The sequence below is a fragment of the Musca autumnalis genome, unplaced genomic scaffold (assembly GCF_047663935.1).
Source record: "Musca autumnalis isolate F117 unplaced genomic scaffold, ASM4766393v1 scaffold_3, whole genome shotgun sequence".
In the NCBI taxonomy this organism is placed as follows: domain Eukaryota; kingdom Metazoa; phylum Arthropoda; class Insecta; order Diptera; family Muscidae; genus Musca; species Musca autumnalis.
Window position 1 is genome coordinate 170857397 of NW_027411866.1, and position 15637 is coordinate 170873033.

The 15637-nt window shown below is 35.6% G+C and overlaps 1 long non-coding RNA gene across 3 annotated transcripts in view; it reads left to right on the forward strand.

Moving 5' to 3' along the window:
- Window positions 1-15637, forward strand: part of LOC141396621 (uncharacterized) — a 262411-nt gene that overhangs the window by 125555 nt on the left and 121219 nt on the right. For all 3 annotated transcript variants that reach the window (XR_012411206.1, XR_012411207.1, XR_012411208.1), the window contains exon 3: window positions 5573-5674. This is a non-coding gene — a long non-coding RNA (uncharacterized lncRNA). The remainder of the gene's footprint in view (window positions 1-5572; window positions 5675-15637) is intronic.

The following is a 15637-nucleotide window of genomic DNA, read 5'->3' on the forward strand; positions in this document are numbered from 1 at the left end:
GCACCGTACAAACAGTTCTTTATTGTAATACAAGCGAACAAGCCCTGTTGTTATGCTCTTTGACAAAAATCCTCTCTTCACCCATGAAACATATGTTGGTACCCAAACAAACATATATTTGTTTGGACCCAAACAAATTATGTTTGGATCCAAACATATATTTATATTTGTTTGCAACCCAAACAAATATTTGTTTGGATCCAAACATATTTCTAACATATATTTTTCTGCGTGTGTCAAATAAAACTAATTGTTTGTTGTTTTCGATAAGTTATAGTTCTCTTTATCCCTAATATATTTTGATTTTAATGCTGCATACTAACATTTGTGATAGACTGTAACTCATAAATGTTACATATTTGCTGCCATTACTCCTATACTTCCAAAATGTATAAGAAACTCTAAAAGGTTTTGAAAATTCAATATATTGTTCATAGCGGGTATGCTGATGCTGTTTTTGCTAATGATGACAGCTGCAGTCAATAACGATGATGACGAACAATACCCCTTTTTCCATGTCACTATCACTGCTGCGGATGTGTGTATATTATGTGCACTTACCGTAAAGGAAACCTTATGTGAACCTGAAATAAATGGAGAGTGCATTTAATCAGTTGTGCTGCTATTCATCAATGTTCAAAACGTTGTCATTACCCATCCACTCACTCACCCAACTCACTTAACTAAACCATCACAATTAACTAAACTTCTGGTATTCTTCCTCCCAACTACTTAAAATTCAAAATGTAACTACTGGGGCACCTAAATTATGCCGCAAAAAGAAGGCATGCCACACTCTATCGTTTTGGGTTTCATGGTACTTCGACGAAAATTTCGTCTCTTAAGATTGCCTTTTTTAAAATATATAAAATGCATTTTGTATGACAGCAAACAAACCAACAAACGAACAGCAACGAAACGACAAGGACATAGAAGCCTTATAAAAGTGTAATTTACATTGTAATCAAAAAAATATGAAGAAGTGCTAGAAATAATGTTATGCATTATTTATTGCCATGGTTAGAGTATGAGAGTGAAAGGAAAAACCATCAAACCTTTTACATGGCATAGAAAAACCAATACAACAAAAGCAGCAGCGCTGCCAAAATCACCACCACCCTAATGGGTATAGTTGAGTAGTAGCATATGTTTTGGCGTAAACATAACAATGAAATCAACCGTAACATATTTTTAGTAATTTTATGAGTATAATGAATATTATGGGAACAAGACCTCATTCTACTTACGTAACTCCACCCTTTGCAGAATGTCAATCATAACATACATACCTATAAAAATATGTATAGCATATCATAACTAATTACATACTTACGGAACATTTGTTCCATAAGCTGAACTAAGAAAAGATCGCCAATTATCTCTGTTTGCTGCTTCGTTTTCTGGAATACCGCGCCTTTTCGCCTCGTCGTCCACTTGTTTGCTCCATCGAAGCCTTGGCCTGCCAATTCTGCGTGCACCGCCATGTTTTTATACGCCTTTTTAGCGGGTTCGTTATCGCTCATACCTATAATATAGTCTAGCCAACGCAATCGTTACATCTCGATACGCCTATCTATTGATATTCACCGTCAATGCAGATTGGCCGAGATGCCGTCTCCTTGCCTTAAACCTCTTTTGGTACTAAACTCTTCGGATAGGTTCTGTCCTATTTTAACTGAGAACCGAGTATCAGTTAATGTCATTCTACAAAGCCGAATGAGCTTTGCAGGAATACCAAATTCAAACATGGCTTGGAATACCTTTGAACGTAGGGGCTGTCGAAGGCCACTTTATAATCGACAAAAGGTGGTAGGCCTCTCTTGGGTCTTCTCCAGAATTTGCCGCAGCGTAAATATCTGGTCAATGGTGGATTTTCCAGGTCTAAAGCCGTATTGGTGCGGTCCAATTATTTCGTCGACCATAGGCTTTAGTCGTTCGCACAGTATCCCTGACACGATCTTGTAGGCAAAAGGGAGAATACTTATGGACAGGGCACAGGATGCTCAAGTTCCAATCGTCGGGTACTTGTTCTTCCTGCCAGATCGTGCTAACTAGCTGACTTTCAGCGTGTCGCCTCCGGTTTTGAACAGCTCGGCTGGTAAGCCATCGACTCCTGCTGCCTTATTATTCTTCAGCCGGATTATTGCTGTCTTTACCATATCTTGGATGGGCGGTATACATTCAATACCATCTTCTAGGATCGGATCTGTGGTATCTTCGCCGCAGTTACCAAATTAACTTGCTGGTCTCTGCACATCTCGATTTTTTTACACTCCCACTTTTTTATTTTTCTCTTTTTCCTGCAGAAAAGACGTTTCTCTTCTCTCCTCACGATACCTACCGTGCGCTACGCGTTGTTGTAGAGTAGCCGCATTTTTCTCTTCGGTAGCAGCACCACACTCCTGGTCATACCATGGATTCCTTGGTGGAGGTCTCTGGTATCCAAGTATGTATTTTGCGGATGTTCCCATGGAGTGGGCAATATTTTGCCATTGTGCTGATATGTTATAGGGACGAGGAGTGCTTTCATTAGGCAACTGGGTTAGTTGAGTGGAATATGATGTGGCTATCTGTTATATTTGCAGCCTACCGATGTCCAACATCCGCGTTTTATCTGTTCGTGCTTTATTTGCAACGTTTAGACGAGCACGTACCTTTGCTGCAACAATGTAGTGGTCCGAATATATGTTTGCTCCTCGGAACAATCGTACATCCAACACGCTCGATGAATGTCTTCCATCTATCACAACATGACCAATTTGATTACTTGTTCTGTTGGTATTGGCACTGCTAACTACCATGTTTTTTGCAGCTGCAAAGTCTATCAGCCTCATACAGTTGTCAGATGTTTCACGGTGGAAACTGGATTTCCCGACTGTTGGACCAAAGATATTCTCCTTTCCTATTTTTGCATTAAAATCGCCTAGAATAATTTTAATGTCATGAACAGGACAACGGGGATATATTTCATGCTCGTTGGAGCATGAGCGCAGATAAGACTAATGTTGAAGAATTTTGCTTTTAACCGTATTGTAGCAAGTCTTTCATTCACTGGGGTGAAGTTGGAGACCAGATGTTTTAATCTCCGACCAACTACAAATCCGCAACCAAACTCATGCTTTGGGTATTTTCTTTCGCTTCTTTTCTTCCTAGGCCCAAACCCAAGTTTTTAATATCCTTATGGGTGAACGCGCGACCTTTAACGGGTGTTAAAGGCAGCTCCCCAGGTGACACCACGGGGAGGTCAGTATCCACTTGAGATGAAAGACGGACCAAGATAAATCCTTGGCTTCGCCATGTTAACGCTGGTCAGGACCATTGTTTGATATCTTTCATCCCCTACGTCATCAAGCATAACAAATAATTTATTACAATTTCAAGAAATTTGTAATTGTATATCTATAAGAAATCATCGCTTCTAGGGATGATATACGTTTTCTTACTGAAAAATCTTGCTGAAACGTTTTTATTAAAGTGGACCACCTAGTTCTGGTAGATGGAAAATAGTCAGATTTGTCCCTCTTCTGAAACAATGCAAGGATTTAAGGATTAATAATGGTTTAATATGTATACCACTAGAACTTGAGACGTTTATCTATGGGTTAATCGAATACCGGCTACATGACCGAGGTCTTTTCTGCCCAAAAAATATTTTGGGAGTTTCCAGAATTTTGTGGCCACTTTCCAAGATGTGTGCACTTGCCGAACTTTCGAAGACTGAGGGAACACTCTGAAAAGATGTACGCATCAGCTATTTACTACCATCAAGCAGAAGGAACGTTAATTATTGGAACGGGAGCATGAAACATTTAAAATTTTGTCCATTGGCCACCCTGCGAAATTCAATAATTTCAATAAAAATGCTTCTCTAAAGATTTGGAAAGGATCCGCACATATCCTGTTTAGATGAGGGCTATAGGTTTTACAACGATAGCTAAGGTTTACCGTATGATGATCAGTGGAGTGAGAAAAAGAACCAAAGAAATAAAAGCAAATCAGTATCAGTTTTAATATAGTAATTTGATTGAAGTTTATTGATGATATTCAATTCTTTTCTTAAACAACAATAAATATTACGTTGTTACCTGAAGTGGCGACAGAGGCTGGTTAGTATTGACGCGAGACGAATGGTTAATGCGCGACAAGTTAACTCTTGAAGGGTTGATCGCCAAGTTTGTAATGAACGCAGAGGTTTATTTGGATCGCAGATGATCTTAGTGATCGCAGAGGATCTGCATGATAGCAGAGGATCTTCGTTAATTACTACTACAACTATAATTATTCCAATGAGAGAAAACTCAACAACCTTCGCTCTTTTCATATCTGCAGAGGAAACATGAAAAGGAAATGTCCGATGATGTCAATCAGCATCCGTGAACGACTGAGCTCTGGCAGTTGAGTTGGAACATATCAAATTTATACGCAGCCCTTATCGTGGACTTTTGTAAGGGAGATACTTCGGGTATCTCTGGATTTTATTTAGTTTTAGAAGTAATTTTAGGATGTGCAAAGTTCTGGCCAAATCGCATACTCAATTCGTAAGTTATCGTGCTCATCCGTCATAATAGTTGATGCCGAAAGCAGGTTTTAGAACTTTTGGGCCATTACTTCTTGAGAAGTATGGACTTGACTCTGTTACAACATGTTGCAAAAAAACATGCCCATTGCACTTTGTGGAGGAGGAAGGAATGGACCGATATAATCTATATACGTGAATAATTTATCTAGTACCTTGGACGTATGTATATCCACCTACACTGATAGTTTTTCTGAAACATGGATAGTTTATTCACCAACGTAAATTATTTATCTGACACCTTGTAAATAATATATCTGACTCCTATATATCGCGTACAGCATCGTGGATAATTAATCTGACAGCTGGATAGCTTATCCACCATCGTGAATAATTTATGTGACACATAGATAGCTTATGCACCATAATAAAATTTATCTTCATATATATCATATCCACCAACTTGGCCAATTTATCTGACACCTAGATAGTTTATCCACCATCGTGGATAATATCTCTGACCTCTAAATAGCATGTCCATTAAGGTAGATAATTTATACTACACCTAGATAGCTTATCCACCATCGCAAATATATTATCTGATACCTAGATATCGTATCCACCAACGTGGATAATTCATCTGACACCTAGATAACTTATGCACCATAGTGGATAGTTTATCCAAATATTAAACAAATCTGCTTTTTTGTATTCTTGGGGACACCTAAATATCGTTTTTAAAAAAATATTTTAAAATCCTCTGGGTCCTCCTAAAAATGTATATTTTGTATATAAGTCTCTCCGAGCGAGTCTTTCCTTGGCTAAACGACGACAGATGAGAATAAAGAGAACATATGTATGTATGTTATTGTTACGTTAACGTATATGGGTGATGGCGGCTCTTCTAAACGCTATTTTTAAAAATTTACAAAAAATCTGTTTATTGTAAATCTATTCTAATTCCATTTTTTTTTAATTTTTCTCTGGTACAATATACTGCAGCATCTGTTAATTTTTAATGAAATAATAATAAATTTGCTCCTTGTTCATTTGCAGATGGTCAACAGCTACAACCACCACGTGTCACCAGACAACCATCATCGTCAGGTTCGATAGTCAGTGAAGGAGGAACGAAAATTCTACAGTGACATGCCTCAGGTAAGTGTTTTTATAGCCTCAGCATTTTTGCTAACGATGGTATATACACTTTCATACGGGCACAATGTGCCTCATCGAAATAATGGTTTTAGACCCCAAGTATGTTTGGACGAAATCCGTTTCAGACAATTTGGAGTCGATTTAGCAATGTCCGTCTATCTGTCTGTCTGTCTGGTTGGCTGGTGCGCACGATAACTCTCGATCGTAATCGTAATATTTTGTCCAAACTTAGTTTAAGTTCGAAGATGGGCCATATCGGTCCACTTCTTCGGGGACCTCCCCCACAAAAGTTCGAAAATGTTTGGAAAATTTGTGCGCACGATAACTCTTTGAGGGAGAAATCGATTTAGTCCGTACTTTGCACATCCTGAAATTTCTAACAGACTTAGATGAGGTTCCAATATGGACTCAATCGGTCCACTCCTTTGGGTACCTCCCACACAAAATTTCGGAAAAGTTCAGTTTAGGACCAGCTCTCGAATCGCTTTGATTTTTGTTGTAACAACTTGTATTCACTGCCCCCCATACGACGGAATAAGTTTTATCAGGGACAAACCCATTCTTCCTGACAAAATAGTCTGAAAGTTGCAAAAAGCCCCTATGACACCGTGCGTAGTTGTTGGAGCGCAAGATGACTCTCAAACGGATCTGCCTATTCGGTCCAAAATGTGGCCTTCGTAATATTTTGTGGAAACTTAGTTTAAGTTTGAAGCTAAGTCATATCGGTCCACTCCTTCAGGCGCCTCCCCTACACAAGTTCTAAAATGTTCGGAAACATTGTGAGCACGATAACTCTTGATGGGAGTGACCGATTTGGTCCATACTTTTACACATGCTAATATATCTACCAGATATATATCAGGTTCGATAAATTCAATTTAAGACCTGCTCTCGAACCACTTTAGTTTTTGTTGTAGCAACTTGCATTCGCTGCTTCAATTACGACAGTAAAAGTTTTTTCAGGGGCAAGTCCATACTTCTTGTGAAAACAGCCCGAAAGTTGCAAAAAAAAACCCTAAGAACTCTGCGTTCGTTCACACTTTGGATATTGTAATATTTCTTCGAATATAAGCTGAAATTCGAAGGTAGTGCTTATAGGTTCACTCCTTCCGGTACCTCCCCCACAAAAGTTCGAAAATATTCGATAAAATGATACCCGCGATTTCTCATAGACGTAGCAACCGATTTGGTCCAAACTTTGGATTATTAAATATTGTCGAAACATTGTTTATGTTCAAATTTGGGCCCTATTTGTCCAAACCTTGTGGTGCCACCCACACAAATGCTCAACATTTTTGTGTGGTTAAGGGTCTGTGCGAGGATCCTTTGGACATTTTTACCGAAGGTTTTCCTAGTGGCCCTGTTAACATACGATATTATGTTTTTCGTAGGCTAGTGTGATAAAAAAGCCATATCTATCGATGGCCCCGCAAATTTTTGAGGTTTAATCCTATCCATACTTTTGTCGGTTCATACGCCCAAAAGTTTGAAAACCCCCTAAATCCATAAGTTTTTTTTTTTTTTTTTTTTTTTTTTTTTTAAAAAGTATTTCAATCCACACAGCTGAGGGTATATCTCTGTCGGCAAAGCCGACTGATGCTTTTTTACTTGTTATTAGATATTTGTTTGATTTCTTCTTTTTGTTTGGGTACTTTGCTGTCCTTTTTTATACCCTCCTCCATAATATTGAGGGTATAATTAAATTTGTCATTCCGTTTGTAACACATCGAATTATTCATCGGACACCCTATAAAGTATATATATTTTTGATCAGGGTAATTTTAAGTCGATATAACAATGTTCGTCTGGCCGCCCGTCTGTTAAAATCAAGATACAGCTCGAAATTTTTAAGATAGAGCTTTGTAATTTGTTTGGTATAGAAGTTTCTATTACTCCTATGATGATTGATATTTCAAATGATACATATCGGTACACGTTTTGATATAGCCCCCATATAAAGGCACCACCCGATTTTCGGTATATTTAAGGTTTTAGGTTCATTATCACACCAAAATGACTGAAATTTGGTACTTAGTCTTCGTTGGTATACAACATTCCCCCAGAGTTTTGTCGGTATAGGCTAACGCCTTCATATAGCTCCCATAGCCCAGTTCCATCCGATTTTCGGTGTTTTGAAAGGTTTGGCCTCAATATTCATCCACCAAAATGACTGAAATTTGGTATATATCTTCGCTGGGGGTATAAAACATTCCCCCGGAATTTTTTCGGTATAGGTCCAAGCCTTCATATAGCCCCCACAGAACTGTATCTCCCGATTTTCGGTATATTGAATGTTGTGGCCTCAATATTACTCGGAAATGGCTGTAATTTGGTGTTTAGTCATCATTTGGGGTATAAAACTTCCCATATGAAATTTGCGGGTATAGGTTCACGCCTTCATATAGCCCCCATAGAACGGTACCTCCCGATTTTCGGTATTTTGAAGGTTGTGGCCTCAATATTCGTCCGAAATGGCTAAAATTTGGTATTTAGAGTTCGTTGGGGGTATTCAACTTTCCCCTCTAATTTTGTCGGTATAGGTCCACGCTTTCATATAGCCCCCATTGAACGGTACCTCCCAATTTTCGGTATTTTGAAAGGTGTTGCCTCAATTTTCCACTAAATTGGCTGAAGTGATTTGATGTTTAGTCTTCATTTGTGGTATAAAACTTTCCATATGAAATTTGTCCGTATAGGTCCACTCCTTTGTATAGCCCCCATAGAACGGTAGCTCCCTATTTCCATAATTCTAAAGGTTGTGACGTCAATATCCCACCGAAATGACTGGATTTTGTTATTTTGTCGGTATATATTGGCGAAAATTGGTAACTAGTCTTCTTCATAAACGAAAGGAAACTAATTGTTCCATTTTATTTCAATATAACTCATGGTGGAGGGTATAACAAGTTCGGCCCGGCCGAACTTAAAGCTATTCGTACTTGTTCTGTTTTGTTTGTGACATTGATTCGATATTATGACTTAGTTTTATGGCTCATGGGAGGCGCTGGCAAATCGCAAAACGAGAAGAAGAAAAACTGAAATGTATTTTCGCTTGAAATTGATAGCGAGAACATAAAAAGTCCTTAAATTCCATTGTTTGATAATGATGTGGAAAAATAATATGAGTTTTTTTATGTTGCTGAAGTTCCATTTTTTCATTTGAATTTTCATGGCGTGTAAAAAATGTTTCTTCAGGTGAAATGACTTTTTCTCCAAGGTATTTGATTTGGTTTTTTGTTACATTTATTTCTCATTTTTTCTGAGTATAATTTTATTATTAAGTATGGGTGCACATATGTACCATTTCGGAAACTATAAATTTCCTTCACTAAATTTTCCCATAACCCCAACAATCTTTAAAGAAATCAATCAACCAATCAAAGGGGTAAACAGTAAAAGTCATTATCAAAGTAACATAACAGTCATAGTGTTTTTATTTGCTCTCTTTCTCAGTGGTATATTACCCAAGGGCATTTCATTACTCTGCTGTGTTTCTCATTTCCAAGTACTTATTATTTTTCCTTAATGAAATTGTTCCTTCTTGTTAAGTTTTCTTCAATGTTTTCCCCGAACTAGAGAAGAAGCCTAACAAAATCATTGCAGCAGCAACAGGATGAACAGACGAAAGAGAAAATATTTCAAGTGCAAACTTTTGTATTGAAAACTTCTTTTAATTAGAAATGTCTTAGAAAACTGGAACCTAAGGACATTACTCGTACTTTTTTGCCTTTTAAGGCAACAAAGTCTCTTATCGAATGACATGAACTGTGTTAATGGAATTTCTTGAAGGTCAGAAGAGCAATCCAAGGAGGCTAAATGCAACGTGACAATGTTAATGGTATTAAAAGAAATTTAATATGCTTATTTAATGGTTGTGCACTTACGAAATCGAGTCGTTGGCGTATTTTTTGAGAAGAACATTAATTTAATTAAATTTATTACGACATTTTACGATATTTTTATTAACAACAACAATTTGTATAACACCATTAAGATAAAGAAAAATTTATTTTAAATTTTCTAATATTAACTGACAATATTCCATTATTTCTCTTCAATGGCTGACAACAATAGCCCGCGGCTGTCTAGCTCTTCTAGTCTATTGCACTTTTCTTTGAATTTCTAATGACTTTCTTCATTTTATTCCTTCTCCAGATGTTTTTGATGTTGTTGTTTCAAAACATTGTCGTTGGAATACAATGCTTAACACTTAAAAACTTATTTTCTTTTAATTGTGTTGACAACCAATAGCAAAAATTGTGCTACCAACAGTAGCCATATTTTTAAACAATAATAACAACGTCGTTTTTAAAGTAAAATCAAGCGGAGCATAGCCTGTAGAATGTTGTTTACTCCGTTGACACATTGTAACCATAATCACACCATCAGTCATGAAAATTGAGTTCCCATGATTTTTCCGCAACAAAACACATATTTTTCATAAAATACTTCCACACACACAGAGTAAATCACCAGAGATTCATTGCCACCGCCAACTGGTCGGTTGATTATGAGGCGATTGCTCATTGCAACTGCTGCGCTTATTTTTTTTCAAGTATTTAATGTAATTCCACAAATAATAGTGTTAATGATTGTATATTGTACATTGATTTTATGTTGACTTAATTATAGAAATTTATTTATAACACAATTTCACACACATGCCCACGCATAAGCACATTGTGAAAACATTACACGGTGCTCTTGAATCAACATTAAATGAAACATGCATACACCTGGGAAGTTTTTGCGGATTCTGAAACTACAATGTTCATAGATGAGAAAAATAAAAAAAAACAAAAAAATCGCTGTAGCGCTTTTTTAATAAATCGCGGTCAAAATTCACATTATTAGGCAAGTCTTATTGAAATGGGGCTAGAGAAAATCTTATAGATGTGAAAATTATCTACATGATTTGCTTTTGTAATTTTTCCTAGGTTGTACCATTTTTGAGTTATATACGTTTAAGTTGGGAAATTGCAGTCATTACATTGCTTTATAAGGAGACGATACGGTCAGTGGATTGTCCCAATTTGAACTTCTATATCTCAAAAATGGTAAAACCTACAAAAATAGCATAAAGGTCAATATTGTAGAAAATGTTCACTGCTATAACATTGTTTTCTTTAGCACTTGCGAATTCCAAGCAAAATCGTGAAAACTTAAAAAAAAACCTAAAAATGTGAACTTGGACCGCGATTTATTTAAAAAGCGCTCCGGTGATTTTTTTCGTTTTTTTATTTTTCTCATCTATGAAATTGTAGTTTCAAAATCCGCAAAATTTTCCCTGGTGTAAGCGCCTTCCATTCAAAGTTGGTTCAAGAGCACTGTGATTAGTGTGACTGCAATGTGGATTTATCGGACACATTCAAAATATTTATTTGCTGGAAGAAAACGTATTATGAATACACAACGGATTGATGTGACATAGGCTAGATGTCCTGAAGTTAGGAAAGAGAAGATATGACTTTAAAGAGAAAGTTATCATCATAGCCATCTAACACTTCTTGAGCAAAGAACAACTACTGATGGGTCCATGTTTAATAGATATGAAACAGACTAGAATTCATAGACGCAGAAGAGTCCGTGCCTAGCATTGTTTAACATTGGACACTGAAATAGTGCTTTCTACCACTCTCATCCTCTTATAGTCCGCAGTAATCTTTTCATCTCACCAACAAGTCCTAAATCGCACATAGCAGTATCCTCTGAGTGCTCTACAGCAATCCTTATCTGCGACTTGTTGAGTAGAAGTATGGAATTAGTCCTACAACTACATACAACCGACCAGATAAACCTCGAAACCCTCCAACTTGGTTCATTCTGCCATTTGCTAACAGTTAGATATACGTAAATGTTGCCTAGTGTAATGGTAAAGTGCCAAATTTGTGGATGTACAGATTCCTCAACTGTAATATTGGGAGACTGTGATCCCGCACCTGCTAGCTCATATGCTATCTAGTTCCCTACAATGTCACAGTGCACAGTGTTGCCGCAGTGGACAAAAATCGAAAAATGTGATGTTAACTTTTATATACGTTTACGTTTCCTTCTTACAGTAAACCCACCAGATACGATGAATCTGAAAGAATTTTGTCTATATGTGCATCCATAACGAAGTTATAGCTCTTTAAATATGAAAATTAGACCACCACTAAAATAATTACATATTTCTGAAAATTTTGTTGATAATAATAAATGTTTTGGAAACATTATCTCCCTAAGGCTAAAAGTGGCTTCTTTGCCATCTTTAACATCGTCAATATGCGACAGACCACAGCACCTACGTAGTCAATGGGGAAGGCCCAATTTTTACAACGGATTTCATTGCCATTTGGAACACTATACCTGTTCGAGAGTTATCGTGCGCTCCAGCCAGACAGACGGACGGACGGACATGGCTAAATCAACTCCAAATTTTCTGAAACGGATAAATACATAGGGTCTAAAAACATTATTTCAATGAGGCACATTTTGCCCGTATGTTTTAAAAATTTAATAAATAAATTTTTATTATAGTGTTGTGGAATATTGGTAATTAATACGTGTCACTGGGACATATTAATCTTAATTACTTGTTAGCGACATAAGCCGAAAAAGTCATTGCAAAATAAAGTAAATAAGCAAAGTTTTGCCTTATTTACCAAATTCGTATGACAAACCCTTGTTAAAATAATGGAATTAGTAGGTTGATTTCTATGAACTTTTGGCTACCAGAAAGCACTATTTAAACCCTACATTTAGTAATGAGATTCTTTGCTGGACGAAATGTCAAATGTAAGATACGTGTACTTCCATTTTCTGCTGGAAGGAACAGAATCCTAGGACTATATCTTTGGTTTTCCTACATAACGACATAAGTCTAAAAATCAAAATTTTCAGGAGAGCGAAAACAAAAATTATTTGTAATATTTTCTACATGCCAATGATTTTGTTTTTTCTTACATACAGATAGAGCATGCCAAAAACAATCGTTATGAATAAAAAATTTTAATTTTTTTTTATAAATGTACTTTTTATTAAAACCTATCTTTGCGTGTGCGTCTTATTTTTTCACAAAATGACATCTTTATACTTATGTTGTATTCTATGAAAAAGAGCGGAGGAAAATGGATAACACATGTACAATTGTGGTGTTTTTCTGTGAATATTTTTTTAAAAATTATTACCCAATCTTAATACAAATAAAACACATTTGTTAAAAATTTGAATTAAAAAATTTTATTTCGAAGTGACGGAAAAAACCTAAAATAAAATCAAAACAAATTCTTCATATTTTAGAAATGGAACGCTATTATAAGTTATTAATTATTAATTAATTAATATTATAAGTTATTACTTTAAGACTTTTATAGAAATCATGGAATATATCAGGGATAAGTGGCCGTAAATCCATGAAATCTTTCTTTTTTCAGACGAAATATAAATTTCTTAATTATTTTTCTGCTCTGGATTGTAATCCATTACGGTGTTATATGTGACTAGCTAATGCCCGCTACTTCGTATGCGGAAAGGGAACTAAATATATATAAACAATATTTAATACGGGAATGGTGAATACTGGAGATTCTGTTGTACTTATACCTATTTTTATTACCAATATTTTTTTTCGATTGTAGTAAGAATTACAAAAAACAACATTTGCCGTATCGCATCCCTACACAACTACCATATTTTTTATTTCGAATTTTCGAAACTGCGTATCATATTGCAAATTTTAGATTTGACTCCAGGTTTTAACCCTTCACTAACACTGCATTCCCTTTCAGTACGAATTTCCGCACACTAAACTTTATCTCACCCCTTCACAACAACAACCACGTACATTTACAATGCAAGGTTCTAGCTTTAGCGGTTTCGCCCAGAACCCGAATAGGTCCGTTAAATTTTCGGAATTCAAAATGAAAGGTTAGAAAAACTTTTTTACAAAAAATTGTACTTAATGTGCACGGGTATGTCAACCGTATATAACGGAAAATTTTTTGGGGGCATTTCAATTTAGACTTTTTTATTATCAGAGGGTAAATAACTTCTAGTTAACAAAATTGTCGCATTGGACCACGTTTTTAAATTAACGTACCAAAGCAGTCAGAACAAAAAACATTTTTAATTTCTAATTTCAGTACATTATTTAGAAACGCCTTGGCGTTAACATCAAATCAATGGAACAATATTCAGTACAATTTTTAAACTCAGAACTTTGTCTCGAATTTTAGAGTGATCTTCATAACAAATATTTTTCCATTTCGTATTTTTTTACAAATAGCGTATTTCCAAATTATATAATCCCAGCTTTGTTCCTACACCCAACACCAAATTTAGTACCTTAACTGTTTACACAATACCAAAATGGTTTTGGTACCAACATGTTACCCAACTTTTCGTACACATACATAGGTAAACGTTTCAAAAATTTCTTCCTTATATTCAACATATATCCTAACCCCAATTCACTTTTCCAGCTTTATCTGTTCCCCTGAAACCCATTATAGTACTATAAATAAGTACGAATTTTCAAAACCTCCTCCCTACCTCCACTCTAAATACCAATTGCTAATCTAATACCGAATTTCGAAATTCCTGTTCTACCCTTTACAAAATCACAAATTGTACAAAATTCTATACCATATAGCAAATACCAAAAGGTACCAAATTTTGTACCATTTAGCACTTTTCGTACACGATTTTCCGAAATGTACTTTCCAGGGTTTCGGAGTCGAGCCATTTTTCCTTCGACTCCGACTCCGACTCCAGGCCAGTTTTTTGTCACGACTCCGACTCCGGAGTCGACTCCGAAGGTAATTTCCTATACCACTAAAAATTAATAAAATTTGCTAAATTTTTCAACTTTTCCTATACTAGGACCCTATAAGCTTATCTGTTCTTTTCTCTAAGACAATTTGTAATGCAATGCGATGTAAAATGATGTTCCGTATTGAATCTGCTGTATCTTATATCAAAAAGAACAAAAACAATAGAAAGAATTTAGAAAGTTTCAGTAGATTTTGCCGAAATATATGTACGAGTATACCCTCAGATTATCAATTTAAAACAAAAACAAGTAGAACTGACGAGTTTGATTAAATTTTTTTTGTACGGACGCACAGAGGGGAAACATAGGCATAAAGTTGCTCAAAACTCAAAATACGAAAATCGTTTTTTTTATAAAAAAATGTTGATAAATGGCAACCAGACCCTTTTCTACATTTGCTATAACCATCCTCGACTTTGTAAGATTAACCAATCCAATGCAGCAGTCGATTGAACTCAGCCTTACTGAAAACAAAAAGTAAATTTTCGAAAACTAAGAAATTAGGTGAACATTAAAATGACATTATTTTCGTGAAAACTTATATTTTTCAAGATTTATTGTTTTTGTACAGTCTCCGAACAAGATTAGCATTTAAAATTTTCAGATTGATTTTACATCTTTGCTCTTTAATTATGAAAATTGTTTATGATCATTTTTAAGATTACTACAATGTCAATAGTGAAAAAGTCTATTTCCCCGTCGTTTCCCGACCATAGTTTCTTCTAATGTTTTATGCGATTGAGCCTCAAATATCAGATTCAATCATAAAAAATTGCGCATATTTGCGCCATTCCGAAAAAATCTAATTTTTCTCAACTAAAATATGAAATATTTTTATATGGAATTGAAAGGTTTACTCACACTAAATTTTGCTCCGCGTTATAACCGGGGCTCTAATTTATCAGACTAAACCAGCACCTATCAAATATGTTTGCATTATTCAGAAAAATTCACGGCTTTTCTCATGTGAATTGAGAAAAATTTAATTTAAGTAAATTTCAAAAAATAAAATTTGGAATGAAATTTATGTATATGGGACTATATATACATCTGTACTGATTTGTTTGAAAATTGGCTCAATGTTTTTAAGGCTAGTTCAGGTTGCATGTGTCAAATTTCAGTGATTTTGGTGAATTTTTATCTCATATCAG